A 22,817-nucleotide genomic window follows, 5' to 3' on the forward strand; every position below is an offset into this window, starting at 1 on the left:
AAGGCTCGATTCCCCAGGATCCATGTTAGCCAGGTGCACAAGGGGGCCCACATGTCTGGAGTTTGTTTGAAGTGGCCGGAGGCCCTGGCATGCCCATTCTCTCTCTATCTGCCTCTTTCTCTGTCTGTCACTCTCAAATAAATAAATAAAAATAAACAAAAAAAATGAAGGAAGTCTATTTATAAAAAAAATGTCATATGAAAGGGAAGAGCCACTTTCTACTGACCTTTGTTTGTCTGGCTTATGTGGGATCTGGAGGGAGATCAAACAAAGGTTCTTAGGCTTCACAGGCAAGTGCCTCAACTGCTAACCCATCTCTCCAGCCAAAAGCTAGCTTTTCAAGGTAGGGACTTGCTCTAGCTCAGGCTGACAGGCTGACCTGGAATTCACTATGTGGTCTCAGGTGGCCTTGAACTCAGGGCAATCCTCCTACCTCTGCCTCCCAAGTAGTAGGATTAAAGGCATGTGCCACCATACCTAGTGCAAAGCTACCTTTTTAAAAAGCAGTTTTAGGGCTGGAGGGAAAGCTTAGTGGTTAAGGTGTTTGCCTGCAAAGCCAAAGGACACTAGTTCGATTCCCCAGGATACATGTTAGCCAGATACACAAGGAGGCACATGTGTCTGGAGTTTATTTGCAGTGGCTGGAGGTCCTGGAGCACCCATTCTCTCTTTCTCCTTCTCTTTCTCTCTCTCCCTCTTTCTCTGTCAAACAAACAAATAAATATTTAAAACCAGTTTTAGTCAGGGACAAGAGCCTCAGAAGAAAACCAGGTGTTACTCCACCTTATCAGGAATGGAACTCCTCTCTGATCCAGTTTCATCCACAAAAACTATAGCACCTCCTGTTGCCTCCACAGTCTAGCATACTACCTAGGTGGGCTCAGTTTAGCGTACTACCTAGGTGTGCTACCCTTTGGGTCAACTCCCTGAATCTGCGAATCAATCAGGCCTTCCCCTTACATACCTGAGTCTGAAGACAAAATATATATTTTTTGTTTTGTTTTGTTTTTCAGAGTTGGGTCTCACTGTAGCCCAGGCTTTCCTGGATTTCACTATGTAATCTCAGGGTGGCCTTGAACTCATGGTGCTCCTCCTACCTCTGCTTCCCCAGTGCTGGGATTAAAGGCGTGCACCATCACACCTGGCTTCAATAAATCTCAATTTATTCTTCTCAAATTCATTTTTATCAATTCTTTGTTAAAAATGGGGTAAGGACCCAAAATTGAGGTTCATAAGTCTGGAAGGCCCTTCCAGAACTCCAAAATCCTACATCAATACTGAGTCAAGAAAAAAATACAACTGTAGTACATTAATCTCAGAATACTAAGGGATCAAAGAACAAAAACTTACATGGTTGTTATGTAGAAGAGGAGTGAAATAGATGGAAAATATCTGTTTTCTCTTTGTATAAAATCAGAAAAGTAGTGTAATTTTTATTTTTTTATTTTTATTTATTTATATATTTGAGAGCGACAGACACAGAGAGAAAGACAGATAGAGGGAGAGAGAGAATGGGCGCACCAGGGCTTCCAGCCTCTGCAAACGAACTCCAGACGCGTGTGCCCCCTTGTGCATCTGGCTAACGTGGGACCTGGGGAACCGAGCCTCGAACCGGGGTCCTTAGGCTTCACAGGCAAGCGCTTAACCGCTAAGCCATCTCTCCAGCCCTAATTTTTATTTTTTAAAGTAGGTTATTTCTTTTGAAATCAGTAGCACAAAAGAAATTTTATAGAACACACACACACTTTTGTGGATGCAACTATCCCTTTTTTTCCTTCAGAGCTGTGTCATGCTCTTACGTAATTCTGTAGTTCTACATGTATGATGGTAGTAAATTAAAATGGAGAAAATGCAGACACACAACATAGAAGTCATAGCGGTGGTCTGACCTGAACGTGTTTTTCCTTTTTAAAAATCATTTTGATTATTTTATATCGTTTCTGAAATAGTACTTTAAATATTCATCATTCACAATGTATTACACATATAGTGCCAAGACTTCTTGGAGCTCACTTTTCAAACTGTCTTCCCAAATAGTTCAAAGAAATTCAACAGCCTTCCAGAAGCATCTTCAAAGCATAAAAGAAATTCACTCTAATAAGAGCAATGGTTCTTACAGCCCTGGAGATTGAACTCAGGGCCTCCCACATTCAAGGCAAATGCTGTACTAACCAGCTATGCCTCTAGCTCTAGGGCAGTGATTCTTAATCTTTTGAAAAAGAGCTAAATCCTGAAATTTTTTCTATAGGAAAAAAAAAAAAAATCTATGCCAGGAGTGGTATACCGCTCATGCCTATTACTCCAGCACTTGAGAGGTCAAAGAAGGAGGAGTACCATGATGAGACTCTATAGAAGCTAAATAGTTTTCTTTCAGGCAGGCATATTCTAAAATACTCCAAGATGATGACCTAAGACAGCAAGGAGGGTGGCTCACTTCCTAATTATCCTTCCCCTGTGTAAGTGAATTTTCCCACCAGCAGGCTCAGTTGGAGGGCTTTCTTGGATAGGCCCATTGTATGATGCAACACATCAATCAACACCCTCATCTTTGTTTAAGCTGACCAATCATAGACTCCAAACAGGAAAGCTACCCTCATTCAATAAAAAGTCTAGCTTCCACTGGGGCAACAGATTTCCAGCTCTGGAATCCCATCCCCCATGATGAGACTGTGTCCTTTCTGCTTCCTTTACTTTTACTTTAAAATAAACTTTATTCTTCTAAACACTTTCCTGCCTTTTAATTACTTAATTGGCAGAGAAAACAATCCCTCAAAACACTAGGACAATAACATCTTTGGGGAGGCTTTGTCTGTGATTTGCTTTCTGAAAACCACTGACTCACTCAGACTTATCTCAAGGTCAGTAAGAACCTAGCTAAATTGGGAAGAAAGCAGGGAGAGTAACTGTTGAGCTTCCTGGCACCTCCCTTGTTCTCTGAACAGAAGCCTCCAGCCACAGCTAGCAAGGCTGAACTCCCAAGCTGGTTTTCTTTCCCTGTTCATTAAGGCTCCCTTTTCCCTGGGTACAAGTGGCAGGCCTCAATCTCCTGGCAGAAATGGGCAAAGTTCCTCAGAGATCTAGATAGATAGAATGTACTCAGGCAGTGCCAAGGCAACTAATGTGCCTGGTGCAATTCTCTAGGATTCATGGAGTGTGTGCACACTGGACCTCACAGCAGAAATCTGCCCAAGGGCGTGGGGGTGACAACTCCATGGAGCACCCAGACCCTGTAAGGCTGCAACCCACAAGGCAGCATATGGTGGTGGGGTGATGGCAGAGAACTCTCCCTCCACACACACAACAGCCAAACACCACAGGCAAAGACAGCATGGCTACAACCTGTGTATGTTCCCAAATAGCAAGAGCAACAGTATAGTGGGGTGGAAAGCTTTAACAGTGGATATTGGGTCCCCAAGTCTGTCTCTAAGGGCTGAAAGTCCACCACTTAGGAGCTGAAAGGATGGTTAGAAATACTTGCTAGTGACAGTCAGTTTTCTTGTTTCAGATGAAATATAATATTTTGCCTAAAACCACTTTTTGAGTTGTGTATGCATGTGGAAGTTATAGTATGGCTCTCTTAATCCAGGCAGCCCAATAGACTTAAAGTAGACTATTCACCCTAAGTGCTACTGTGCTTACATTCCATCTACTCCAGAGGGTTTTATTTTGGTGGGGGGACGGTCGGGGAGTTATTTTGTTTTTTACCTGCTTGCCAGTACTGCTTTAATGTTTGGCTAATCTACCAGGCAAAATGCAAGATTGTAAGGTACTATTTAAAGTCACATTGATAAGAAGCTAAAACTGTAGGCTCTAGGCTTATTCAGGGTCATATAGGGAAGGGACTAAAATCCTTACACTCCAGGCTTCCCCAATAGTATGATGTGGAAAAAGCCTGCCTTATGTCCAGGCTCTCTTTGGTCTAAAATGCTATGCCATTCAGCACTCTTGGCTGCCATGGGACCACATGTGATGATGACCTCTGGATGGGGGAATTATACTGAGGCCCCAGGGACTTGCTTTTCTAACTAAAAGTGTCACACAAGGCTATTGAGACTTTAAATTAGGGTCAACATATTGAGATTTTGACTCTATTTCCCTTGCTTTCTCTACTGCACTGTAATGTAAATTGTACAATCATCATATGCTGTTTAAATTCATAGGAGGTTGGATTCTGCAAAGGGTTGGTGCCCCTCATCTCAGACCCCAATCAGGTTTAACTATGTGAGCTATAGAACTTGTACTGAGACAGGCTTGACTACCTAGCTCATTGACAAGGGAAAGGATAACAAACAACACATAAGGTGAGATGGTTCTGTATATTTTCTCTCTCACCTTCAGTTACTTAAAAGGCAGCTCTCTGTAAGGGCAATAGAGTTCTGATATATTTTTGCTGGAATACTTTTTATTTATTTTTTACTATTTTTTTGCTTATTTTTTAACTTAGTTATCTGAGAGTGACAGAGAGAGAAAGAGGCAGATAGATAGAGAATGGGCACGCCAGGGCCTCCAGTCACTGCAAATGAACTCCAGATGCATGCCCCACCATTTGCCTTACGTGGGTCCTGGGGAATCGAGCCTCAAATCGGGGTCACAGGTAAGTGCTTAACCACTAAGCCATCTCTCCAGTCCTAGAACACTTCTTTAAACCTTATTTTATTTGAGAGAGAGAGAGAGAATGAATGAGAATGAGAATGGGCACACCAGGGCCTTTAGCCACTGCAAATGAATTCCAAAAGCATGCACTACCATGTGCATCTGGTATTACATGGGTCCTGGGGAAATCAAACCTGGGTCCCTTGGCTTTGCAGTAAGCACCTTAACCTCTAAGCCATCTCTCCAGCCCACAAGAATACTTTTGACATGTAAACTAGAATTTTATAATTTATAATTTTGTAACATCTAAACAGGTAGTTTTAATTTGTTACATGATGTCATAAAAATAATTCAAATTCACTTTCTTTTTGATAGAGAAAAAGGGAGGAAGGGAAGGGGGATGAGAGAGAGAGAGAGAGAGAGAGAGAGAGAGAGAGAATGGGCACGCCAAGGCCTTTAGCCACTGCAAACGAACTCCAGATGCATGTGCTACCTTGTGCATCTGGCTAACATAGGTTCTGGGGAATCGATCCTGGGTCCTTTGGCTTTGCAAGCAAAAGCCTTAACCACTAAGCCATCACTCTTTTTAATAAATTAACAGATTTATGTTACTATATCTCATTATGTTAAGGTTAAATTTCAGTCCACTGATATCGGTCTTCTCATGATTACCAGTTGTAAAAATGGGCTTTAACATGCTCAAACAACATAGCTTTTTTTTTAAGTATCTGTCAGGCTTTTAGCTACAGGGAAACTGAGTCTTACACTCTAGAATTTTCACCCCAAGACTTCCTCCTTTTGCTCAGACACCTTGTTGCTCACTCCTTTATTATGCCCCCCAAAATACACAGCCTATTAATAACCTCATAGTTGGAAAGAAAAACAAAACAAAACAGTTTCTCAGCCAGGTGTGGTGGCACAAACCTTTAATACTAGCACTCAGGAGGCAGAGGTAGGAGGATCACAGTGAATTCAAGGCCAGCCTGGGATTACAGAGTGAGTTCTAGGTCGGCCTGGGCTAGAGTAAGACCCTACCTCAAAAAACAATAACTTTCCCCCGAAACAAACAGCAGCAAATCCCCCAGTTTCTTATGTAGTCTTTATCACCTGATACAAGGTTCGAGGATGTTTTTTTTTTTTCTTTTGCCTCAGCTAAAGTAGGGATTTGCATTCTAGACTCCAATTGGTACTTGTCTCACATACATGAGGAAAAGGTCCCTCCTCAAAGAAAAGTCCTTTTGTCAGCCTACTGGCTTTGTGTCCAACTTGTTTTAGGCTTTCAGCCACTGAAAGTACCAGAGATGACAGGGAGGAGGAAAGCAGAGAAACAAGGAAATACACTGCAAGGTCACACTGGTACGGTGGCCCCAAACCCAGACACACCTTTTAAGGTCCCGTTCCCAGGCCCTGGGAACAGGCACAGAGCATGAAGGGGAGACATCCTCTTGCACAGGAGCCAAGACCCTGCCAGAGATGTTTGACCAGGGTATCTTAGGCTTGTATTTCTCTCTTATCTTATAGATGGGAGCAGTTTTCTCCAAGGTCCCATGAGGAAACCCCCTGGTTTGTCTGCTAAAGCACTGGTAAGAAATGGATCCCCACAGCTTATGAAAATTAAAAAAAAAACTAATTTTCTATTGTAATAAACTATGGCCCAAGTAGCCCTTGGAGAATAGAGAGGAATGGTCTGAGGATGGCATCCTCAAATATAACACCATTCTGCAGCTAGATTTTGTTTGCAAATGTGTATGGGAGGAGGTGGGGAGTAAGCCAAAATACTCTATGTACAGCTTTTTTTCCACTCTTTAGAAGAATGTTCTGATTTGATTAAAGACTGTAAAATAGATAGCCAGATTTTGGCACTGGTTCAGTAAGAAGCCTCAGGGAGTTCTTCTAACCAATCCCAACAGGGGAAGAAAAGGGTATCATGGGTTTAAGCTTTCATCTGCTCCCCCTGTGACTCTTTCCACTCAAGTTCAGTTTAAAAAGCTTAACTCCTCCACAAGAGGTCCCAATGTATGGTCCCCTATAGACTGACCTTTGTCATGCTTATCCATAGGCACAAGTGGTTCCCTAGAATGAAAATAACAACATATCACATTTTGTATCATTCAGGCACCCAAGAGGGCCAATACCAAACCTCTCAACTACTCCTCGCTGTCTACTTTAACTCGGAGAAAATAAGACCCCTGTTGCCTTTCTCCAGTGGCTCTGAGATGTTATAAGAAAACATATTAATATAAAACCAGGGCCACAGGAGGAAAAGATTCTCCTAAAAGATAAACTCCTGCCTCAGTTAGCCTCTGATATTCATAGGAAGCTTCAGAAGCTGGCAGTCAAACCAGGCAAGTTATTGGCCAATTTAATTCAGACGGCTACTGCAGTTTACTGTGACTGATATCAAGAGAAAAAGAAACTGGTTCTAGAGAGGAAGAAGGAAAGAGAAAAATGAAAAGATAAACATTATAAAAATTTGGTGGTGGCCATCAAAGTCACATTTCAGTCTAAGATAGGGCAAACCTTCATATGCGGAAAAGGCAGTTCCCAACAGGAGTGCCCGCAGAGGTACGACCTCCTCTGGGACTTGGCCCTATATGCAGAGGAGCTCAGTGGATGACTCAATGCTCTCAGAAACTACAAGGACCAAGGTTGTTTCCTTATCCTGATCAATGACAGGTACTGGGCCTCCATTAAAGGTTCCTGCTATGCTAGCTCATCTCAAGGAGCTGTGTGCAATCTTGACTATGGAAAAATGCCATAGTTTCCTGGTTGACACAGAGTCTGATTCTCATGCCTTCATTTTCCCCCGGTTCCATATCCAAAAATAAGACTTCATTCATGCCACACTGAGCCAGTCCCATGAATGTTATTTTACCCAGCTGCTTGCCTGATCTTGGAGCAATCTCCACTTCTGCCATTCTTTCTTAATGATTCCTGAGACTTCTATTCCACTACTACAGATTGCTTATCCAAACTTCAGGTCAAACTACTCTTTTCTTCTCTAAGTTGCTTCAATAGAAAGTTTTAAAGTCTCTTCACTAGCCATATCATTTGGGTCAGGAAAATATTTTAACTAAAAGAATGTTTAGGGGCTGGAGGGATGGCTTAGTGGTTAAGGTGTTTGCCTGCTAGGCCAAAGGATCCAGGGTTGATTCCCCAGCACCCACATTAGCCAGATGCACAAGGGGGCGCACAAGTCTGGAGTTCGTTTGCACTAGCTGGAAGCCTTGGCATGCCCATTCTCTCACTCTCCCTTTTTCTCTGTCAAATAAATAAATAAATAAATAAATAAATAAATAAAGAAAGAAAGAAAGAAAGAAAGAAAGAAAGAAAGAAAGAAAGAAAGAAAGAAAGAAAGAAAGTTAGTTAGTTAGTTTATAGGACAAGGCCTTAAAGTCATGGTTCACCAGGAAGTAAAAGGATATGAGGTATGCCAAAAATTAATCCCTTCATCAGTGGCTGCAGCCACCAGAAACCTAGAGACAGAGTATCTAGCCTGGGGATGACTGGCAATTAAATTTCATTCACAGGCTAAAGAGATGGTTCAGCAGCAGTTAAAGGCACTTGCCCATAAAACCTGATGGCCTAAGTTCAATTCCCTAGTACCCACATACAGCCAGATGAACAAAGTGGAGCATGTATCTAGAGTTTGTTTACAGGGCAAGAAGCCCTGGCATGCCCATTCATATTCTCTCTCTCTTCCTCCCCTTGCACGTAAATAAAAATAAATATTAAAATAATTCGCTGGGCATGGTGGCACACACCTTTAATCCCAATACTTGGGAGGCAGAGGTAGGAGGATCACTGTGAGTTCGAGGCCACCCTGAGACTACATAGTGAATTCTAGGTCAGCCTGGGCTAGAGGGAGACCCTACCTTGAAACCCCCCCCCAAAAAAAATCATTCACATGCCTAGAGGTGAGGGGGGCCAACTCAAAGCTCCTAGTCTTGGTAGATACTTAATAGATAAAGGCTTTCCCTTGTAAGACTAGGAAAACCTCAAGATGATTAAGATATTATTCACTGAAATAATCCCTCAATTTGGTTTATCCAAGTCTTCTGAGGTGCAATAGACCTGCCTTTTAAGGCAGGCCATACAGGGAATGTTCCTGCTAGCTTCAGTCCTCAGGAAAAGTAGAAAAAGCTAATGAGCTCTTAAAGAGACATTTAAAAAAGCTCATCCAAGAGACATGATGCTCCTGGACTAAGTTGCTACTGCCAGCCTTAATTAGGCTTAGAAACACCCCAAATTGCCAGGGTTTGACCCTTTTTGAACTTTTATATGGCAAACACTTTCTCACCAATAACTTGATAGTGGAGTTTGAGATGGCTAGATTAGTTAGTGGTCCATGTAACTCAACTAGAAAAATTCCAACAAATACTGTCAGAGATATAAACTGGGTTTTCCTAGGAAGAACAAAAGGGGCTCCCATTTTTTGTCCAGTTGACTTGGTACTGGTTAAGGGCCTTGGTCACCCTCTCTGAGAAGGTCCATATCCTGTTATTTCTCTACTCCTATGGCAATGTGAGTGGCAGGACTGGACTCGTGGATATACCACACTCACCAGCTCTGGTCTGCTCCAGACTCTCCCAATGTCTCCACTGACTCTCTAGACCAAAGAGCCGAAGGTCCCAACTACACCTGTGAAACTCTACAGGACCTCAAGCTTCTTTTCAGATACCAGCCAGCTCAAACATAAGGTAAGTTTATGGTATTCAAGGTGTTTGAGAATGAGCAATCCTAGCCCTTACTCGGTGGCACCATATTTTGGCATAGTGCTGGCCTTTGTCTTTCTAATTTTTAAAATATTAAAAATATTACTTTCATGCTTGTCTTAATAAGCTGATCCCTTGCCACCATAGTGGGGTATAGACCATCCTTACTTCACAATATTAAACACCCTAAGCCTTGAGATGAACATCAAACATGATACTCCCTATCTTATACTAAGGTTCCTGTACCTGGTGAGTCTTTGTCCTCTACCATGATGTCCAGTCCAAGACCCTGATTTCTTTGAAGGAAGCTCACAAGAATCAACTGAGACATGGCAGTCTTCCTCAGGAGAAAGTTTCTCTGTCACCCATTTTGAGCCAGAGACAAAAAGCCTTATTTTACCAAATAGAGAGGGTCCATTCTAGATCTCCCCCAAATACATCTCAAGATTCCTCTTTAATCCCTCTCCTTACAGAAACCCAATAAAGAACCTCAAAACTCTCTCCTCCAGCTACCAGAGGGGAAAAATAATATTAATACAAGTTAAATAGGCCTCTACAAAAGAGAGACACACTTTAAAGATTCCCTAAGAGTGCTCGCTTCGGCAGCACATATACTAAAATTGGAACGATACAGAGAAGATTAGCATGGCCCCTGCGCAAGGATGACACGCAAATTCGTGAAGCGTTCCATATTAAAAAAAAAAAAAAAAAAAAAGATTCCCTAAGATAAGACGACTGGCATGTTTGGGCTACAGAGAGGGCTCACTGGTAAAAGGCCCTTGCTTGCAAAGCCTAATGACACAGGTTCAATTCTCCAGTACCCATGTAAAGCTAGATGTACAAAGTAGTCTGGAGTTCATCTGTAGTGGCAGAAAGCCGTGGGGCAGGAGCGCACGCGCACACACACACACACACACACACACACACACACACACACACACACACACATTCTCTCTTGTCTCCATCTCTCCCTTAAACAGAGAGCGAGAGAGAGACCAACGCCTGGTATGTCTATGGACTCATACTACTTTATATATACTTTAGGTACATTTCCAAATGCCAAAGATATAAAGAAACAATCCAGTACCAAAAGCTGACCACCAGGCCAAAACCTGCTTTTCAAGGTTACTATTTATTTTGTCCCTGAATTAAAAATATGACTGTGTCCTACACACCTGGTATTGGTTTCAAAAACATGAAAAACGCACGGAGTGATCATGAACTGCACACAGTTCCAGGAGCCACTACTGAGATGTGGCATGAGACAAGGCCTGATGCCCTGATAGGCTGAAAGAGCCTTTGGAAGGTGGACCATAGTATGGATGAAGACTTAAAGATGTTTTGGATATACCAGGACTATGCAAGGGCTACCATAGAGCACACTGTTAGCCTAGGATGGAAGTGTTCCCTGGCTACTCTGCTCAGCTGAAGGGGTGGAATTGGAAAATCTGGAGACTGTCATTCTCTGGTTGTTTTGGGCTTGAACTGCAGAAGTTTGATGTTTGTTTGATGGTGATTGAGTTTGCATTGTTTTAGTCTCTCTTTGCTATGCATTTTAACAGTTGAAAATGTTTACTCTGTGCCTTTACATGTTGGAAGTATTTAACTTGTTTGATTTTATAGGACTTACTATCTTAAATTGGTCAACACTGTGGGGACCTTTGAAATTGAACTGAGTACAATTTACAATGTGTGATGGTTATAAATCTATTGGGGGCCAGGGGCAGAATGTGGTAGTTTGAATATATATTCAGTGTTTTATTAGTTTGTAGCTTACATCTGCAGCCACGTGGCTGGAGGCCATGTCACTGGGCGGATCTTAAGGTGTGGTGGTGGGTTTGAGAATTCAAACTATAAGTAATGCAAAGTGTACCTAGCTGGATCTCCTGAAGTGTGCTGTGGTGTGTGGCTTTTGGCTTTTTGGCTTGTGCTTCTTTGGACCTGTGAAAGAAGACCAGCTTCTTCTGTCATTATGGAACTTCCCCTGGATCTGTAAGCTTCAATAAATATCCCTTCCTCCATAACTGTGCCTGGTCTGAAAGTTCATCTCAGCTAACCTGAAGCTGTCTGCTACAAGCAGTTAGAGTGGCTTCTGAGAGGTGAGAATGAGAGACTATAGGAGCCAAACAGTTTCCTTGGCTAACAGACAGATAGGGAAAAGAACCCTCGTTATTTAGGCAGCTATATTCTTGAGTACCCCAAGATGGTACCAACTGGTTTGGCTTGGCGGGCTTTCTGTGACCTGTGAAGTACAAAATGCACTACAGACAAATTAACACTCTGCTTAAGCTGACCAATTATAGACTCCAGCCAGGAAAGATTCCTTCATCCAATTAAAAGCCTGCTCCCCCTCTCCCCCGCCCCCGGGGAGGGGGGCAGATTTCCAGCTCTGGAATCTCCTCCTCCATAGGGAATCTGTGTTCTCTCTGCTTCCTTGAAACAAAAGTTAAGGATTTGGAGATTGGACTGTTATCATCCAATGACAAGTGTCTTTAAAAAAAGAGAAATAGGTTGGGTGTGGTGGTGCATGCCTTTAATCCTAGCACTAGGGAGTTAGAGGTAGGAGGACTGCCTTGATTGAGTTTGAGGCTACCCTGACTTCATAGTGAATTCCAGGTCAACCTGGGCTAGAGTGAGACCCTACCTTGAAAAAAAAAAAAAAGAAAAATAGGAGAAAGTCATATGAAAATAGATTCCTTGGCTTCCAGATTTTGGATCCCAGGCTTGTGAGAATAAAATTCTGTTATAAGTCACGAACTTTGTGGTAATATTACTGGCTTTAAGAGTGATGGTGCCCTCCAGCCAGTAGCTCTGGAGTTCATTATCTTGTAACTTCCAAAGAATTGACAAGTACAGACACAGCAAAGGGGCAAGTTAAGAAAGATTTATTTTAGTAAATAAAATTAAGCAGAAAGTTCTGAAGTTGGGAGGGTATTGAGTTAGATCATGTTTTTCTATAACTTTGGGGATGTAAATTAGGCATCAAGCTGTGATGAGCCTTATTGGTTAATTTTTGATACATACAGAGGCCTTGACTTGTTGGATATAGTAGTTGCCTTCTTGTTGTTGGGAATATAGCACCTAACCAAAAGCAGCTGATGGAAAGAAAGTTCATGCTTACAGATTACGGGGGAAGCTTCATCATGGCAGAAGCTGGTTCCCTTCATGATACATCCATAGCAGAAAGGAAAAATAAAGAGCAGCAAGCTCTGTGGACACACACCTAGGGATGGACTCCAGATCCACCTTCAGTGACACACCTCTTCAAGAAGGGCTCCAAGACCTGTTGGAGACTAAGTAGAAAGCTTAATCAAGAATACCAGAGACAATGGGGCCATTTACATTAAACCCACCACAGAGGGCCAGGTAGAAGAGTGTAGACTCAGAATGAGCCTGACAATGGGGAAAAAAGTCCATGAAAAATCTCTAGAAGGAGGAAGAACCGGGAAGCTGTCCCTGATCGCCATCTTGATGAGTCAAGTTTGGGTCTGGATTGGAGTTGTGATCTTGTCTTGCCATGGTAGATTGATTCCTATGTTCTTTTGAGCCTGTGCCTCTAAGTAACTATAAAAAAAGATTACCTTACTCCTAATCTCTATCAGTATGTTCTGGTAACTCTAGGAAACTAATACCATCACCTTTGCCTCATTCTACTTTTAACAAGATAGTTAGGCTAGGAAGTTAAAAGTACTTGCTTGCAAATTTTACGTCTGGTATTTGTTAGTAAGAGCAAGAGGCCATGGCATACCCATGCCCACATTTGTGCATGCATAGATACACACACAGAATTTTTTTTAAATTAGGACTATCTTTTTTTTTCTTCTTAATTTTTATTAACATTTTCCATGATTATAAAAAGTATTCTATAGTACAGAATTCTTTTAACAATTAAACTAAACAAAAATAAATTTTCTTATTAGAAAAGGCTAATTGAGTAAGTTAAAATGTCAGTTATGCCCCTTTTGCTCATATATTGAATAAGTACTTGTTTTATGGACAGATTAGGTTCTTGCTTTCCTGTATCTGGCATTCCAGTGGTTCTAAGAGATAAGAAGATGTGAATAAAATTTCAAAGTGATAAGTACTATACAGGTAAACAGGAAGGGATGGATGGGAGGCAGGGAAAGTTGTTTGTTATAATTTATTACTCTGTTTTTAAAGATGGACATGAGAACATGCTTGATGTTAACATGGATAGACCTATACACTGCAAATGATGTAAAAAGAGAGGGCACAAATACAGGAACTATGAATAATGGGAGGATATGAGGCAGAGAAGAAAGATGATAGGAGGGGAAGCTGGTCTCGGACAGAAAACATAGGTCCTAAAGAGGACAGATTTCAGATTTGGCAAGGTGAAAGGACACGCTCATGTGAGATCTTCCAAACCTTCACTGAAGAATAAGGGCAGCTTGTCTGAGTGGGGAAGAGTGTGCTGATGATGAGATTAAGAGTTGAGGAGTTTTGGCTTGGAGAGATGGCTTAGCAGTTAAGGCATTTGCCTGCAAAGCCAAAGGACCTCAGTTTGATTCCCCAGGACCCATGTAAACCAGATGCACAAGGGGGCACATGCATCTGGAGTTTGTTTGCAGTGGCTGGAGGCCCTGGCGTGTCCCTTCTCATTCATTCATTCATTCATTCATTCTCTCTCTCTGTGTTTATGTGTGTGTGTCTATGCTACTGCCTCTTTCCCTTTCTCAAATAAATAAATAAATAAATTTTTTTTTTTTAAAAAAAGAGTTGAGTTTAGAGGCAGGGGCAAAAATATATTATTAGGAATCTGTGGTAGCTTTGATTCTTGGTGTTGGGTGGCCAATTCAGATATTTGGTAACAAATCTGAAGCTCACTATTAATAAAGCTAGATGAAATATAAAGGCAAATAAACAGAAGAAGTATGGTTTAAAAAAGATATAGAGGTAGGAGGATCGCTGTGAGTTCAAGGCCACCCCAAGACTATATAGTGATTTCTAGGTCAGCCTGAGCTGCAGTGAAATCCTACCTTAAAAAAATGTATCCATGAATACAAACACAAAGAATGGTGACATTGTCCAATCAAGCTGAGGTCTATTTGGCCCATTTGTGCCCATCTCAAAGAAATTCTTACAATCTATTTGTTATATCTGGTCATAACATATTTAAGCATAAAGCTTAGATAGTTTCTTGTTGGACATAAATGATTCTGTCATTTTCAAAAAGTACTCCTGATACCCTTCACATTCATTCTAGAGGCAAGGTCACACCACTGTTTGAAGAAACTCAGTGTTAACTATATTTTATATTTTAGCTAATTTCACTTAAAAGCAACTTAGGACTACCATAAAAATAGACCTTTGATGAGTCTGTAAGGGTGTTTCCAAAAACATTTAACTCAAGAGGAAAGATACATCCTGAGTATGAGTGGCACCATCTCATAAACTGAGCTCCCAGACTGAATAAAAAGGAGAAGGTGACCTGAGCCATCAACGTTCATCTCTCTCTGCTTCCACACTGCAGACACAATGTGACCAATTGCCTCATGGTCCTGCTGTCATGACTGCCACTGAAGCAAAATAGAGCACTTGATAGAGTGCTTGCCTAGCACGCACGAAGCTCTGGGTTCAATCCTCAGTTCCACATAAACTAGATGTGGTAGCACATGTTTGTAATCCCAGCACTTAAAAAAAAAAAAAAAACAGGGCAGGAGAGAAGGAGAGATGGCAAAGTGGTTAAGGCATTTGCCTGAGAAGTCAAAGGACCCAGGTTCAATTCCCCAGGACACACGTAAGCCAGATGGTCAACAGGCACATGCGCTGGAGTTCGTCTGCTGGAGTGCTCATTCTCTCTCTGTCCGTCTCTCCTCTTTATCTCTCTCTGCTTGCAAATAAATAAATAAAATTTAAAAATTAAAAAGAAAAGCAAATAGGGGCTGGGGAGTTGGCTCAGTGGTTAAAGGTGTTTGCTTGCCAAGCTTGTCAGATTGGGTTCAATTCCCCAGCACGCATGTAAAGCAAATGCAAAAAGTGGCATGTGCATTTGGCATTCATTTACAGTGGCAAGAGACCCTGGCATGCAGCCCCTAACACATGTGGGAAAATAAAATTTTAAAAAATTTCTTTTGTTTTTTCATGGTAGAGTCTCACTTTAACCCAAGCTGGCTTGGAATTCATTATGTAGTCTTAGGCTAGCATTGAACTCACAGGGATCCTCCTACCTCTGCCTCCTGAGTGCTGGGATCAAAAGCATGTACAACCATGCTGGGGTAAAAAATAATTTCTTAAAGCACATAGTCCCTTTTTTTCCTTAAGTTTCTTTTATTAGGTATTTTGTCACAGCAAGAAAAGTAACTAATATATGGCCTTTACAGAAGTTGTTGGAAATTCTGTCCTAATCCCAGGACAAAATTCACTTAATGATTTTTTTGTGTGTGTATCCTTGTGTTCCTGGATCATAGAAAATATGTTATTTATTTTTATTTTACTTTATTTTATTTTTTCGAGGTAGAGTCTCACTCTAGCCCAGTGTGACCTGGAATTCACTATGTAGTCTCAGCGTGGCTTCGAACTCACGGCGATCCTCCTACCTCTGCCTCCCAAGTGCTGGGATTAAAGGCATGTGCCACCAAGCCTGACTTTATTTTTATATTTTTATTTGTTTATTTGCAAGGAATGAGAATAAATGAATGAATAAGAATGACTGTGCCAGGGCCTCTTGCCAAATTAACTGCAGACACATGCCACTTTATGCATCTGGCTTTACATAGGTGTTAGGGAATTGAACCCAGCCCTTTAGGTTTTCAAGCAAGTACTGTAACTGCTGAACCATCATCTCTCCAGCCCCTTAATGATTTTATTTGTGTGCACGAAACTCAAACAGCAATGTTTAAAATCAAACATTCTAACAACATAATCCAAAGACACAATAATACATGCTGAGGAATGGTGGTAGGAAAATATTAAATTCTCTATGCTTTCCCTAAATTAAACCACTGTGGTTTTTTTTTTTTATAAGAGCATAAAATGTTGTATGTGCAGTAAAAGTGAATGATTACAATGACAGCCTCAAATCTGAGCCAAGGTGTTTTAGGTAGCATTTGTTGGTATTGTGTGGTATGATGGCATTTGCAGTGCCAAGTGCACAGGCTGTGTTTAGAACCAAGGCTGTAGTGAAGCTGTATGATGCAATACATGTAAGCATTGCCAGAAACATCTCAGATTCATTATTTGAGTTTTGAATCAATTTTATTTTATTTTATTTTTTGAGAAAGTGACTCAAACCCTGGCTGGCCCAGAACCTGCTATGCAGCCATAACTTGGATTTGAACTCATGATTTTATCGCTTCCACCTCTCATGCAATGGGGGGTGGCAGATGAGACAGATAGAATGGGTGCATCAGGGCCTTCAGCTGCTGCAAATGAACTCCAGAAGCATGTGCCACCTTGTGCATCTGGCTTACATGGGTCCTGGGGACTCAAACCTGGGTCCTATGTCTTTGCAGACTAGCACCTTTAACCGCTAAGCCACCCCTCCAGCCTCCATGTTGTCATTTCTTTTGTGACTTCCCATTCTATTATAACCCGCAGTTTAAGAAAAAAGTGTAAGAATTTTACCTAGATAATAATGCATCATGATCCAACCAGTGAAAGCTTTCATGCAAATGAAAAGCAAATGTTTTAAACAGTGAAAATATACATAAAAAGATACTAGACTTTTACATTTCATTTTGTCCTGAATACTTACTACACATAAATATATACATGACTCAAAAAATAATCTTAAAGAAAACTGAACCTACACAATTATCATATTAACTCTTCTCAATTTCTTTACTACCAGCATCTTGTGTCAAAATATCATAATAGCATTGTTTTGGAAAACTATGTTTTTATAAAATTCAAAGGGCAAAAAGATACTGAAAAATCATCATCCAACCAAAGTAACCGCTACCTTCTAAATTTTGAATAAGTTTGTTTGAAAATAAAATAGCAAGGCATAGTATCTAATGCTATCCCAGTGACCTTTCTTTAAATGGCTCGTCACATGAACTGTAAGTTCTCATAATTTTACCTAAACAACAAAGTCAAGCAAGCTTTCCTACCATGCCAGCCTGTGGTTATCATCAGGGCTTCCTTCTCACTCAGGGGATTAGGACAATGAAAAAAAAAAAAGTGTTCTGTTTTCTAGTCGTCCTGTAAGAGGAGCCATTGAGCTGAGCTGTACAACTAAACAACAGAACACAGGAAAATTCAGATCAAAGCCAGGGCACATGCCAGGGTAATATGCAATAAAATCCTTTGCCAAAACATTAAGGAGGCCGGAGACGGTGAATAACAAAGCAAGAGGATGGAGAGAACCTGCTGGACCACCTTCTTATTTAAGGCAGGGAGGCAAGAAAAAACACAATCTGCCTATATTCAGAAGCCAAGAAAACAGTGTCCTAGATATACTGGGGGTATTCCAACAGACACGTATACAAGCACAAAGGCAAATTATCCATCAAAGAACTAAAACCCAAAGCAATGTCCTGAATGTTGGCGCATCCTCATGCACGTAAATATAAGATCATTAAATCTCTAAATACAGGCATGTGAGAATACAGACACAAAACTCACTGGTTTTACAGTGACAAAAAAGAAAAATAAGAACACCAACGAAGCAAACAAAAAACCCTTGCTGTTTGAAATAACACCAGAGACAGAATGAGGTGAAGGTGTAAGGAAGTTATCGTTTCATTTCTTTTTCTTATTCCCGTTAGAAGATCTTAAATTGTCTTATTACTTACACTTACACACACACACACACACACACACACACACACGAAACAAAGGAGGATCCTTAATTCCCTGGCCTGTGGGAGCACACACGCCGCCCCTACACACCTACAGGTGACGAGGACATCATGCTGATGACTCTCATTAACAAGCTAAGACGAGAGGTCTCGAGCAGACCGCCGCCTCGCAGTGTGACAAGCAGGCACGAGACAAGCACCACAAAGGAAGGAGTGGCTCAGGACCAGGAAAACACGGCCACGCCGCCGCGCCCCCACGTCGCGTCCCACCGCCACCGCCACCGCCGCGGCAGCCGGCCCCGCCACCCTCCTCCTCGCGGCTGGTGCCCGGCGTCTCCCACGCCCGGGACACGACGCCGGGCTCAGAGCCAGCTAGACTGCGGAGGCCACGAACCTGCCCTGGGGGACGTCCAGGTGACAGCCCGTGCCCCCCTTTGCGCAGGGCTCACCCCCGCCCCGGGCGCGTCACTGCCTCCTCCGAGAGCCGCGGTCCCCGCCCGCCGCCTCCGCCTCGGCCCTGCGCGGGCCCGCCGAGGACACCCGGAGCGCTGCTGGGAGGCTGGCGCGGGCCCGCGGTCCCCTCAGCATCTCGGACCCCGACCCGCCGGCTCCCAGAGCCTCGGCCCGGGGGCCGCTTGCCCTCGACCGCAAGGTCCCCGCTCGCTCACTTACTCGGCGCGCCAGCGGCGGAGTGTGGGAGGGTCGGCGCCCGACGGCTGGGGGCGGCGGCAGACCGCAGGCCAGCAGTGTTCTGGAGAGCGGCTAGCGGCCGAGGTGGCGGAGGCTGACTGCGTGCCGCGGCCCCCGGCGAGGGGAGGGGCGGGCCCGCAGGGGGAGGGCGGGCGCCGCGCCTCTCATTCATGCAGCAGGGGCGGGGTGTGGGACCCGGATGCCCGGGCAGCCTCGCCCAGCCCCACTGAGGGCGCGCGGCTTCAGTGTCCACGGTGCGCAGCCGTGGTGTTCCTGGGTGGGTCCTGAACATGCGCTGCCCACTGGGATTCTCTCTGCTTTACTGTTTGCAAGGTTCAGGTTTCAACTTGACTGTTCAGTGTTTTTTGTTTTTTCCCGTGCCCTGTAAACATTATTAACTATGAAAGAGTGGAATTTCACCTTCATCTCTGCATCCCGCCTACAAGTCCTCAAGAGTGTGGTACCCCTGGTTGATGGGGGTACGTTGCACACCTCTCACCTCTTCCGTTCTTCTAGATGCAGGACCGTGGTGATTGCTGAGGTCCAGACTCTGCTCAAATAATGGAGGGAAAGTTTATTCAAGAAATAGTGTGTTCTCTAAGTCAGGCAAGAAACTAACTTCAGAATTTGGGGGTGACAGCCCTTCCTGTAACACCAAGGCCTAGGTTCTAGCGGCTCCAAGAATGGGTGGCCTGTACTGTCTGTAGCAGGCAGAATGTTCCCGTTCCTAGTTCCTTGGCTTTGTCTATCTGCAAGCAGCAGTCATAGTGATCTCTAAGGTTCCCAAGCAGTGTGTGGAGGTGCTGCAGCTCAGATATATCGCCGTGTACCTCTCTAATGTTCCTCCTCCTCCCCTCTCAGACCCTTCACATGAACCATAACTGGTTCAATGGCTTCACTTCAGGAAGCAATTCATTATGGAAAGTGCCTACTAGACCATTCCTCCTGCTTTGGCAAACCATAAGCCTCCAAGGCAAGAGAAAGAGGAAACATCATTGAATGTCTCAACAAGTAACCTGCTACACAGTGCTTACCGTTCCCCAAGGTGAGTGGCACGTGAGAGTGTGTGCAGCAATTCCAGTGGAGCTGCCTGTTCCAGGCCTCTGGATGCCCATTCTCCCTGCTTCTCAATCCAGGAAGCTAGGGACTTAACCATCTTTCCTTGCTGTAATTTACAGCAGATACTAGGAGGCCCTTCTCAACCCAGGCTTGCTGATGATACTTCTCACTCTGTCTAAACCAGGCCTTTTCATTTCTTCCCTGGTTGTGCAGACTTCTCAACCCATTGCCATGCAAATCTATTCTGTTTAAATATATATATATATATATATATATATATATATATATATATATATATATGATTTATTTATTTGAGAGGGAGGGAGAGAGAGAGATTGAGAGAATGGGCACACTAGGGCATCTAGCTGCTGTAAATGAGCTCCAGATGCATGCACCCCTTGTGCATCTGGCTTACATGGGTCCTGGAGAATTGAACCAGGATCCTTTGGCTTTGCAGACAAACGACTTCACCACTAAGCCACAAATCGGTATTTCTGCCTTTTTCTCTCATTTGAGACCATGAGCCTTATTTTCCAGCTGTTTCCAAAACAGCACCATATTGCTTCACCCTCTTCAAGTATTTCCTGCTGATCTCTCTATTAGAAAAGCAACATTAAAAAGTATGTATTATAGTTACCTTCTCGTTGCTGGGACAATACATCTGACCAGAAGCAGCTTATGGGAAGAAAGGGTTTATTTAAAGCTTACAGGTTCTAGGGGAATCTTCACTGTGGTGGAGGAAGCTGGCTCACTTCCTTATGCATCCACAGCAGACAGAAAGACAATAGTGGCTCAGAACACACCTTAGGGATGGGCTCCATTCCATGATCTGCCTTTGTGACATACTTTTTCCAGCAGGGTTCCACCTCCCAAAGACTCCCCCAGGTGGGAACCAAGAAGAAAGCTCAAACATGAAGTTATGGGAACACTACCTTCAAACCACCACAACTGTTGCACAATGGTCATGCAGTCATTTGCTGTGGAAGAGATGTTTGCTTGTGGCTCTGAAAGGCTCCCCAGAGGAGAGAAAGACTGAGTTCCTTTTCTTTCTCTTCCCTTCTTGTGGTTTCCCTTCCCTGGCCTGGGTTTGAAGACTTGCTTTGTCTGTTTATAAAACTTGGCTAGTAATCACTAGGCCAAAAAGGTTGTAGGATAAAAGGTGGAGTGGACCCAGTAATCATATTGTTTGTCCTTATGAGAATTAGGATAGTGGAGGGAGGGGAGAGAGGAAAGAGGAGAGAAGAGGAAAAGGAAGGGAGGGAGGGGGAGACAGAGACAGAGAAAGAGAGAGAGAGAGAGAGAGAGACAGACAGACAGACAGACAGACAGACAGAGGGAGGGAAGGAGGGAGGGAGGATATGAATGTGAGTCAAGGAGAAAGTCTCTATGGGACTGGTATGGGACAGGTAGAAACTAGCACAGTTTCCATGACATACGATATGTCTCCAGTAGTGAGTTGTTTGTTATTCACCTTGGAGGAGAAATGAAAGATTTTGGATTTGTAGTATCTCCAATTGGAGATTAACCTGCTAATAAATGATCCTGTTTGCTTAGTGATACTTAAAAGTCTATTCACTTTCTCTACCACTCCAGACTGCCTGCACTTCTCTAGGAAAAAAGGTATGTGGTAATTAATAGTGGGAAGGTATACTGGTATATGAAAGGAAAGTCTGGGTAGTTCTTTTTCTGGGGGGTTTAGGTGAGTTCCCAGACATCCCTGACTTCAAGAAGTGGCTTTCCCAGCTAACATGCTCATCTCTTCTTCTGTATTTTACAGAGATGAGATAGGGAGGATTTCATTGTTTAGGACTCCAGACAATTTCTATTGCCTTTCTGTGGCTTGGATTTGTCTTCCAAAGTTCATGTGTTAGCAGTTAATGGAACATTGTTAAGAGGTAGGAGCTCTAAAAGGTAATTAGGCGAATGGCTTAATGTCTTTATTACAGGACTGGGTTCCTGATAAAAGGAAGAGTTTGTTTTCCTTTCCTTTTCTCTTTTTATATGTGCAGTGTTGTCTTCCTACCTTCCACCATGTACAATGAAGCAAGAAGACACACACAAGCCCCTTGATCTTAGACTTTTTTTTTCCCCAATTGTCTGAAATTTCTGAAACCTTGTTCTGGAGAGAGCAGAACAAAGCTGCAAACTATCTCAAGAGCTTCTCTGGTAAGCATTATAGGAGTGCACAGGGTGGCTGTAGACCCAGGAACACTGGAGGCTTACTAGATCTGGGACATTTTTAATTTTTTTTTTTGTTCATGTTTATTTATTTGAGAGTGACAGACAGAGGAAGAGCGAGAGAGAGAGAGAGAGAGGGGCAGGGGGGGAGAATGGGCGTACCAGGGTTTCCAGCCACTGCAAACAAACTCCAGACACATGCACCCCTTGTGCATCTGGCTAACGTGGGTCCTGGAGAATTGAGCCTCGAACCGGGGTCCTTAGGCTTCACAGGCAAGCACTTAACCACTAAGCCATCTCTCCAGCCCTAGCTCTGGGACTTTTAAGCCTCCAGAACCATAATAAATACATTTTTTTCTTTATCAATTATCCATTTCTAATTATTACAAAAAGAACTGAGAGACTCCTTCCTCCATTGTATGCTCTTAATATAGCATTTTCCTCATCCTCAACCCATCTCAGAAATCTCTGCCCTACCCATGTGGTCAAAAGTCCTTTAAGGAAAACCAGCCATCTCCTGGCGGTGGGTCTGATTTGTCTCAGGACAAAATTCCACATTGTTCACTCAAGGGAAGTGTTGCATTTATATGGAGACCATTCAGCTTCCACAAGATGGTTGCTTAGAAAATGATTCCCTGAGATCATCAGGAGGTCCTTCTCCAAAAGAGCCCCTAGTGGAGTGGAGCCAGTGTAGGTCTAGTTACTGAACATACAGAGAACTGTCTGTTTTTATAGTAAGTATATGCTTTGTATGGACACACCATACATTTGTAACATCCTTTCCCTCCTCCCTGCCCCCATTTTTCTGAGAGTCCTA

At 43.0% G+C, this 22,817-nt stretch overlaps 1 protein-coding gene and 2 non-coding genes across 7 annotated transcripts in view; 1 reads left to right on the plus strand and 2 right to left on the minus strand.

Moving 5' to 3' along the window:
- Positions 1 to 18,864, minus strand: part of Rnf24 (ring finger protein 24) — a 93,511-nt gene extending 74,647 nt beyond the window's left edge. For 3 of the 5 annotated variants that reach the window (XM_004661487.2, XR_006638578.1, XR_006638577.1), the window contains exon 1: positions 18,746 to 18,864. The gene's annotated coding sequence lies outside the window, so the exon portion shown is untranslated. Of the gene's footprint in view, positions 1 to 18,164; positions 18,232 to 18,467; positions 18,504 to 18,745 lie in introns of those variants that run through there. The other 2 variants (XM_045157422.1, XM_045157423.1) reach the window with 2 other exon arrangements.
- Positions 9,899 to 10,005, plus strand: LOC123463053. The gene has a single exon (XR_006638665.1). It is a non-coding gene; the product is annotated as a U6 spliceosomal RNA (small nuclear RNA).
- A 3,049-nt stretch (positions 18,865 to 21,913) lies between the features above and the next one.
- On the minus strand, positions 21,914 to 22,047 carry LOC123463221. The gene has a single exon (XR_006638812.1). It is a non-coding gene; the product is annotated as a small nucleolar RNA SNORA9 (small nucleolar RNA).
- Positions 22,048 to 22,817: the final 770 nt, after the last annotated feature.

This window comes from Jaculus jaculus, chromosome 8, assembly GCF_020740685.1.
Source record: "Jaculus jaculus isolate mJacJac1 chromosome 8, mJacJac1.mat.Y.cur, whole genome shotgun sequence".
In the NCBI taxonomy this organism is placed as follows: Eukaryota; Metazoa; Chordata; class Mammalia; order Rodentia; family Dipodidae; genus Jaculus; species Jaculus jaculus.